Source organism: Corvus hawaiiensis, chromosome 30 (genome assembly GCF_020740725.1).
Source record: "Corvus hawaiiensis isolate bCorHaw1 chromosome 30, bCorHaw1.pri.cur, whole genome shotgun sequence".
Classification (NCBI taxonomy): Eukaryota; Metazoa; Chordata; class Aves; order Passeriformes; family Corvidae; genus Corvus; species Corvus hawaiiensis.
In genome coordinates, this window is record NC_063242.1 from 4,984,307 (window position 1) to 4,994,289 (window position 9,983).

The window sequence follows — 9,983 nt, forward strand, 5'->3', positions numbered from 1 at the left end:
TGGTATAATAATTGTACAGATGTAAAGATTTGAGCTTCGATGTACACTTTCACATGAACAGTAAATGTTTGCTTCTTGAAAACCCTCCTAATTGTTTTTTAAAACTGAAGAAAGGAGTTAAGTGCTAAGCTAAAGTAAATTCTTGGCTGAACAGTGTGTAGGATTCACTAAATTCATGGATGCATAATTGTACTGATAGGAGGAATGGGTTTGTATGTCTTTACAAACGACTTGGAAACAAGGATCTGTACGAATGGGTGTGGGGGTACATGGTGGAGGGGAGATACGTAGTAATAGGGTTGGGAAGGCTGTACCTTCCTAGTACCTCAGCCAATGGGAAGAGGAGGAGGGCAACACGCGGTCAGGAGTTTAGGATAAAAGGAGGCTGTGTCCTCCAACAACTCGAGAGACCCCATAGGGGTATGGCCGAGTGGAGTCTCCCTTTATCTGAATAAAGTCAATTTCTGCAGGACTCCTTTGTGGACACAGGCCATTGGCAGCATGATTTTCCACACAGTATGGATTTATTTATATTTAAACAGTTTCCTGAATTCAGATTGTGCCTCTCACTTGTATAAGTACTGAACCACTCCCTCCCCCCATAATTTCACAATAACTTTAGAAGCTACAAATCCCTGCGCTCGGGTTGGCTACTGACTTTTGGTAGCCAGTCATATGGTATAGATTTGCAAAGCTGACGCAAAATGAAGCCATTCATCTCCTCCCTATTACAGGCTGCTGAAAGCATATTGCCCTGAAGTTCTGCTCATTGCACTGTAGCCCCGCTGAGCACCAAGGCAAGTTCAAGGTTTTGGTTTTGGTCTTACACTTTACAATGCTTGATGGCAGTGGCCCAGGCTGCCTGAGGGAGCACCTTCTGCAGTCACGGCCGCTCATGACAGCTGCATTCCTCTGGAACAATGGCATTGTTGGCAAGAGGGGGAATGAATGGGAGAGACAAACTGCTTCTGCAGCTAGCCCAGAACTGAGGGATTGATTCCTGGAACACATCAGAGCAACTATAAACCTCCCTGTCCTCAGAATTAAGTGTAAAATTCACTTGCTTCAACCTCGACTTTCCACAATGACCAGGGGAAAAAAATCCCTAGGGCATAGGCAAGGATGATTTCAGTTTCCTTTTAAAAAGCCCAAATAACAATGTATATGAAAGTATAGGGTAAGAATAGGGTAAATTTTGTCTGCTCTTCCTGTGCAGTTTTTGGTAGTCTACCCCAAAACTTCTGCCCTCACAACTTTCACTTTGCTGGCCAGCAGTAAAAGTGTTACTTAGGCTTGTTTTTTTTGGGTGAGGAAAAATCCCAATCAAAGAGGAGACAATAGAAAGTCAAGCAGAAAGTCAACTCAAAAGAATGTTTCTAAAAATTTTAGTTTAATTTTTTCTGCTTCCTTCTTTCTTCTGCACATCTATTCTTAATATACTTTTAATTTACAGATGTATTATATATTGTTGAAATGCAAGAGTCTAATTTAGTAACTGTTTGCAGGAGTGTTGCAACTGCTCTTGGACAAGAACCTGGTGTAGCTTGCATTTAAATTATAGACCAAATAGCAAGGAGAAAATACTTGCTACATTTTTTTCCAGAAAAGCATTGGACAACGTTTTTAGCCCATCTGGCTGTCTTAGTCCTTTTGCTCGATAGTTCAGTTTTGAGCCTGACCCTAAAGAAACTCTGAATCAGTTCAAAAATAGCTAACAAATGGTTCGGTATTCGAAAACAGAAGTCAACCAAATCATGGGTGTCATTAGAGGGTGACTAGAGCCGGAGTGTCTGTGGTGCCAAAGGAAGCTGGTGGGAGTCACGTTCAGAACAAGAGGAGGTGGTTCTTTGCACAGTGTGTCACTAAGCTCTGACATTCCACACCTGATGACATGACAAACACTAGAAGTTTCTCTGGCTCCAAGGAGGCAGCAGTGTGGAAAAGCAAGCCAAAGCTGTAAACACAGCATGCAAACTCAGGAGTGGTTGAGAGTGGTAGGTATTCCAGGGTTGTGTTCTGATGCTATTGCCTAAGCATCTTTGTTTTTAGTCAATATTGCACAGAATGCTTGGTTAGGGGGATCACTGATCTGGCACAATGCAGTCGGTATTTTTATGTTTAAAAGAAGTCTGAGGAGAATGAGGGGAGTGACGAAGCTTACGGAGACATCAAACCTAAAGCTGGCTATAAAGCAGTGCAGAAATTCTTGCAGTTCTTGCATGACTGGGTGAGAAGATGGCAGAGGAAATTCAGAACCGGTAAATGTAAAATAGTGTGCATGTGCACTAATTATACGTACACAGTGATGTGCTCTGTTTTACCTATTATCACTCAGAAATGATCCTGGACTCACTGTGACTAGTTATGTCAAAATGTCAGCTCAATACTAAATAGGGGTCAAAAAGGCAAGCAGAACTATGTTAGGAAGGAGAAGAAAGAGCAAAAAGTAAAAATAAAGGAAGTGGAAAAAGAAAATTTTATCAAATTGGTATATGAATCAATGGAAATCTTGAACACTGCGTGCATCTTGAGCCACCTTATCAAAAGGAAAATAGAGTAGAATTTGAAAAAATCCCCAACCTCAGCAAAGAAACAAGAATCATTGGAATAGTTTTCATATAAGGACAGAAGAGTTTTTCCTCTTAAATAATACATTTCAGGGGAGAGGAGTTGATAGCTCTTTACAGAGAGATAAATAGTGGATGGGAGGACACACACCAAGTAATTCCTTTCTCTGTAATAAACCACAAATTAAAACTAAGTCTTCAAGATGAAAGCTTACAAACAAGCAAGAGGAGGTACTTCTAAAGGAAAAAAAACCCCACAAACAAAGGTGGTGATGTCACTTCTGGTTCAGAAAGACCTTAAACTGGCTCTGGCTAAAGAGCAATGGTGCTATGCTTTCTCCAAAGTAGCCAGTGTTGGCCACTGTCAGAGGTGGCAGAGTCAGTGAAACTGCAGCCTATTGTGGGGAACTCAGTCCTGACATCAGGAGAAGTTGCTGTGATACTCCCCACCGTGGCCTGTAGTGGAGGAAACATCTTGTGCACAGGATGTGGTGTGTGCATATAACTGTTGACAAAAGGAATGCTTTGTTTCTAAATATGAAAAAATGGAAATGATTGAAATTCAATGTAAAATCGTACAGAACACCATGGCATAGTTCGTTACCCACCACACACTGGTTTGATGGATGATTATAATACCAAAATGTTTATAATCTTTCCATAGGCTGTGAAAGATGATCGGTGAGCTGGTCCGAAGCCACAGAGCCTCAGGTGCATCTTAATGTCAGTGTACCTCTTTTCATCCCAAAGCCTTTAAAAAGCAAGACAGGAATTGAAAAGCTGTTTTTACTGACCTTCTGGGTGTGTTAACTTCATGGGCTCAGGGGAGAACCTAGCAACAAAGACAGTCTTGTGAATACATACCTGTCCAGTGTGTCAGATGCATTTGCTGGACCACAGGCTAATAATAAAAAGAGAAAATGAAACTTAAAAAGTTATTATTTATTGTCTGCAAGATTTAATCACTCACACTGGAAGTAACTTTACTCCTACCAATGTGTTCTTTTCCCTTTTTTTTGAATAACACCCTATATGAAGCAAGTGAGATAATGGTGAAATACATGTTTTCTAGTGCCTATCTGCTCAGCACCTGTCAGAAAATATTGGGAAGTTGTCCCCATGGAAGTGTCTCCTGAATCAGACCGAAGGCAATAAGAGAGATTCTATGGTTAAAACTTCTGCCTACAACCAAGATCTGAGTATTGGTGTTGCAACTCTCATCTTCAAAAAAGGCATGATAATTAGAAAATGAGGAGAATAGCCCATATACAAGGAACAAAGTATACTTGCTCCATGCAAGTATACCACTTTTTACAATTAATAGACAATGCTAAGTGGTTTTTAACTCCTAAAATAATAATAAAAAATACCTGGTATATATATGCTGGTTTGAGTAATTTTTTTTTTCAAGTTACTGGACTGAATTTATTTTTTCTTTGAACATAATGTCACACTTATCCTGTAGCTAGGTCTTTGCTGAAGACTTTACATGTCCATTTTTGTCAGACGACTGATTTTCAACTTCTCAGTTGGAAGGCCCAGAAAAATGTGCAGTGGTAGAAGGAAGAGCAAATTTAAACCTGTGAGAGTTCTCTTGGTGATTTTGTGGTCCTTGAGTCTGCCAATGCTTTGAGGGTCTCTGGAATTTGAAACAACTTATTTAGAGTCTTAATGCTTATAAAATAAATAAACAAAACTTCCAAACCCCTTCTCTGCATGAATGCTAACAATTTATCCCAAGTACATCACTGACTTTGCCAATAGCTTGCTTGGTGCATTTATTCACGCATTGACTAGAGATTTTCTTTCAAGTAACTTGCTGGCATATATGTGACTGGAGACAAAAGATGGTCTGGCCATGTGTGAGTCTTCCCCCCACAGACATACCTCTTCTCCCTTGTGATTGTCTCTGATGGGTAGTACGATTTATCCTAAGGTACCAGGAGGGCCTCTCTGGATGCTCTCATAAGGAAAACATTCACTTTTGGACAGGTGAGTAAAACTGCTAAGATAAGGTCACATGTGGAGATAAAATGAAGTAGCTCCATAGGTGCTTTGTGACTGTGTGTTCTGCAAAGCCAAAGACTGTAAACCTGTACATTTCTAGCTCAACCTGCTTATACTGTAACCCTTTAGACCTGCTTATATTCTATACTTCATTGGCAATATTTAGATATTGACTTCACAATAAATCTAATCACCATCATCCACGTAATCAGTGTCATATTTCTGGTGCCTGACTGAGATATTTCTCTTCTACTACTCTGTTACAATATAGTCAATCAAATTTAATTATTCTAGACCAATAGAATCTGTTTAAGTTTTCCTTTCTGCAATACTAAGGAAGTTATGAACTGGTGAGAAAGCTGCTGTTCTGTTCAAATATTGCTCCATGAATTCTTTATTGTTAAAACAAATGACCTATTCCTGTATGATGTTTTCCCCTTTCTCTTTCCTTTCCCTTTCTTGTCTTTCAGAATTTAGTCAATTACTAGAGGCTTTTACTGGTTTGGTCAGCAGATCAGACATACTGGTCTTTGGTTTCTAGGATCCCTCTTCAAGTTGTTAAAAATCCTTCATGTTCAGTATCTGTCATTTTCCAGAGGCTGAAACAGACTGAAGTAAAAAGTTATGTGGCAGACATGATAGTTTATGATTTGGGGAAAAGTACCTTTACATCTTTGGTTCTGTCCGAACCCATTATAATTCAGGATTCAGCTGACTCCAGGTTTCTGGCCTAGTGTTCAAACTGGCCTTATAAAGAGCCTCATTCATCCCTGATAGCAGTGACTTCTGACAATATAACTGCATTACATTGTAATTAAAATAGTGTAAAAACCCCACAACTTAAACCAACAAACAAATCCAAAAGGTAGAGAGATCATGAGAAAAGACCCAGATTCCTTTTCATTTTCCTAGAGCTCATTCTAGTAGTCAGTCTGTTAAAGAGTGGGAATGCTTACTGATCTCACAGCATTTTGAACTTACCTGTAAAATGTTTTTTTTTAGTAAAACTTGTGTTTGCTGGTCCATCTTACGCACTCTTTTTTTTTTTTTTTTTTTTTTTTTTAGATCTGAAGCACAAAGGACTATGAAGTTGCTGTGTCCTTTCTACAGGGGCAAAGGATCAAAGCTGTGACATGCACTTGGACATAGGCATTTAGCTAATGTTTCTAACACTTTCTCTCTTTGGTCTGCTTGCTCCTTTGTTTTTTTCCTCCGTTCTGAGGGGTAACCAGGAGAACAGGAGGGTAGAGGAGGAGTGTTTTCAGCAGACTTGTCTTCTGCTGATACTCTCCTAAACAGGATCTCTGGAAAAAGGGCCTTCTGCTTCAGGACTCTCACACATTAATAGTATGATGTCCTGACTTTGCATTTGGAGGATACCCCGTCTGGCTTTGTGGTTTCTGTAGAGAGCTTTTGTATGGTAACAACTTGCCCAGTGAAGTAGGCTCACTGTGTGTGAAACTAAACTGGGCCAAATTGAGAAATTTTGCCAGCTAGGTGGAGCTCCCCTACTGAGTTTCTTCCTGTATTGATTTGTACAGCCTTAATCACTATTGCTGAATCTGTAAGTTCATTTAAAAGATGGCCAGCTTACATAGGAACTAAAATCAAAATGTGAGACAAGCTCTCTTCTCTTTGCCACAGGTGGAGGTGAGCACACAGTAATCCGGGGATGTATGGATCCACACTGTTGTTGAGCCTCTGTTTCTCTGTGGTGTTTTCATTCAGTGTGGCCCTGGAAGTGCTGATGACACTTGAGTGGTTTTCTTCTTGGAAAATAGAATTTTGAAAATACTTTGCAATTACTAAAGCATAGCCTGTAGGTTGCTGTAAGATGAACTTACCACTGAGCTGTAGCAAACACCGGCTCATGGCAAAACTTACTCTTCCCCCAACAATCACCAAGGGATTCTCTAAGCTTGGCATCCTTTGTTTCCATACTAGCTGGGTCTCTAGAGAGCACCAAATCAGGGGATTTCTATCTGTGTGAGAAAAGGATGAGACTTCCCACTGCAGCCTGATATCTGATGAAGTTCACCACAAATTCCATTCTGTGTCCACAGTAAAAAAATTGCAGAACATTTTAGACAATAATCTAACCCCATAAATTTTCTATAGGCCCTTAGTGGTGCTGAAGACACTTAGTCTTCAATAATTTTCAGTAAATACATGAAGTGAAGCTTAGTACATTATTTTGCTGATAGTTCAGGAAGAAATGCAGAATCTAGACTGCTGTCTTACAGCAAATTTTTATTTTGGGTAAGCAGAACTGCTTTGTTGGGGCTGTGAGAAGAGCCTAGTGTATATCCTCACCAGTGTTCAAAATAATGGATCTGATTTTGTTAAAAGCATGTGTAAGGTCAGTTACTGCTGCTCAGCTGCTGAGCAGAAATTGTTACATTCCGGTGATACGTTTGTTGTTTGCTGTGATATCCATATGGTGGAGTAAAAAGTTATGGTTCTGGATTTGAAATGTAATAAAATAGAGCTAGTAAGAAGCTAATTTCTTTTTCCACAGAGCTACTTTTCATAGTACGTTTGAAGTTTTAAGGACCATATTGAAGTATAATTAAGTAAAGCTTTTTGGGGAAAAAATGAAATAGTGAACAAATAACTCTCTGTGCCAATAATCAAAGACATTTGTTTGAAACCAAATTTCACCAACAGAAATTGATGTATATATGTTTCTACTGTAATACGACAGTAGACCATAGACTTTGGTGTAATATGTACGAAATATATTGAACCACTAGCAGTCATTGTTTCAATTCACTAAATAACCAGTTAAAAGGAGAAAAACAGTATCATGCTGTAGCATTTAAATTGGCAAGCCCTTTTTTCTTTTTCCTGAGGATATGCATACATTAGTGTAATGTCAGAATTACTTTAATTCCACCTTCAATGTATGGGAAAAGTTTAAAGAGTTTGAAGAACCCCGTTAGTTCAGATGAAGGCAACCTCTGAGATATCTGCTGACTGATTTCTGTAAAACAGTGCTCTGGGGAGTAGCAACCTTCTATTAGTTAATGTCTCATGTTTTAATAAATAGTGGTGACACATTAGCACATTTTGTCACAACTTGGGTATAATATGGAAGATGAAACACCAGAAGGAGAAGTCAGGAATTTGGAGAAAACAGCAGCAGGTTATTTTCACATGCCTGATTTGGAGTGGTAACTACATTTATAAAGTTGTGGAAAGAAGGATATTTCAATGCAATGCTAATTTAGTTTTATAAATACAGGATTGTTGTATCATGAAACCAAAATCTATTTTTATATATTTGTCATTCCAATAACATTGGAAAAATTGTTGCCTTAAAGCATATACAGTTGTTGAAACTTAGCAGCCTGTGGATTTAATTGCAATTCCATCCACTTATTAACTGAAGATTTTTTAACGTAGTGTGTAGAATGAGGATCTCATGTATTTTGTGCATTATGCAGTATGTGCCTTTTCCTGACAATGTAGACGTAAGCTCTGCAATGATGACATTTTCTTGTCTCTATGAGCACATTTAAATTTTGGAGGAAGACGAGGGTTTGCGGCCTTGGTCTCAAGGAACAGATTCAATCTTGTCTGCAACCTAAGTGCAGTTTTTCAGCTGATGATTTTGAGCTAAGGAGTGACCTGATGTTCATTGAGTACCACTGACTGTTGGTTCAAGGCAAACATTCAAAGCATGACCTGCATCAGTGACTCAGGATCTGTGTCAGTACCATAAGTTTTGGTTAGAACAGTTCATTCAACATCAAGATTATCACTTAAAATAAAAAAAAAAAAAAAAAAAGACTTCTTAAGCAGAGCTGTGCAAAAAGATCTTCATGCTCTGGACAAAGTTACGAGAACATGAAAATACAAGTGTTCTGCTTTTCACAGAATCATGGAATCACAGAACTATAGAACAGTATGTGTTGGAAGGGACCTTTAAAGACCATCTAGTTCAACCCCCTCTGCCATGGGGAGGTACATCCTTCACTAGAACAGGTTGCTTAAAGCTCTGTCGCACCTGGCATTGAACACTTCCAGGGCATCCACAGCTTCTCTGGGCAACCTGTCCTAGTGCCTCACCACCTTCATCATCAAAGTATTTCTTCCTTACTTCCAGTCGAAGTTTACCTTTTTTCCGTCACTTGCTTTGTTACTACGGGATTTGGTAAAAAGTATCTTTCTTAACTCAGAGTATTAAGCCTTGCAATGTAATGTTTCACTATACTCTAAAATACTCTCAAAAGCTCTCCGTAAGGTTAGCCATCAATAGTAATGAGTGCTGTGATATTACATGCCTAGGGGGAGAGTCGTTAGTTTAAAAACACAATGGCAAAGTTGTAAAACCAGTGTGTCAGAGCAACTTACAAAAAACAAGTTTCACTTAATGAACTTCTCTACTTCTGGAGCTGACACTTCAGTGTTAGTGATATTCTAATTCTGTAGACACACAGCCGAGAATTTAAATGACATCATATAAGCTGCTAATGTTTCAAACCAAACAACAGGGCTATACATTTGACTGGAGAAGAAGTTTGACTAAATACTTTCTGGAAACCTTGAAAACCAAAGATGATGGTAGTTTTGCCTTTAGGTAAAGGCATCACTGATGTAACAGAATGATTTCTTACCTGTTTGCATAGGACATCACTTTCCTACTGGGTTGCTGTAATCAAATTGCACAATAATGGAATAGTCGAGCTTTCACTTGGCACCCTCTTGTATTTCAGACCATTACCTGAGGACATGAGGGTGTGTTTCAGTCCTTCTGAGAAGATGGAGCCGCCGTTTGAGTCAGAAGCCAGACTTCCATCAGTGATGCTAACAGTGATTTTATATGTAGCTGTATATTTATGGCAGGGGTTACTACCTATCCTTGAGGAAGTATGTAGGTATGAGGTTATCAGTCACTATCTTTAGACCTTAAAGGTTCACCCTGGAGGGGAAGCCTTGAAGGCTGAACAGGGCTAAATACTGGATCCCGCCAGGAATTGTTTTCTTCTGAGTCACAGTCACTTCGAGCTGTGTTGGCAGCTGCTGACTTTGCAAATAGCTGGACTGGCTGGGGATGTTAAAATACCATCTCTTAATTCATTACCCATCTTGCTGCTGAAGAGTATCACCCTGGTAAATCTTGTAATGGAAATAAGCGTGCTTACTTTATCTACTAGAGGCCCATCTAGAAGGTTTGATTAAAACAGCTGATAACCTGCAGACTAGACTGATGTGTGTGACCAAGGGCTCCGAAGGTCTCTTTTGTTAGTGGTGCTCTGCAAGTGGTAATCTGCACCTGATGGGCTATGAGGAGCAATCAGAAGTGGTAGCAACTCCATCCTACACAGCTAGATCTGAAAGGATACATGCATGCAGAAGAGCTTGTTCTTTCTCAGAGTGGTACTGCTTCAATTTATGTTGGTATGG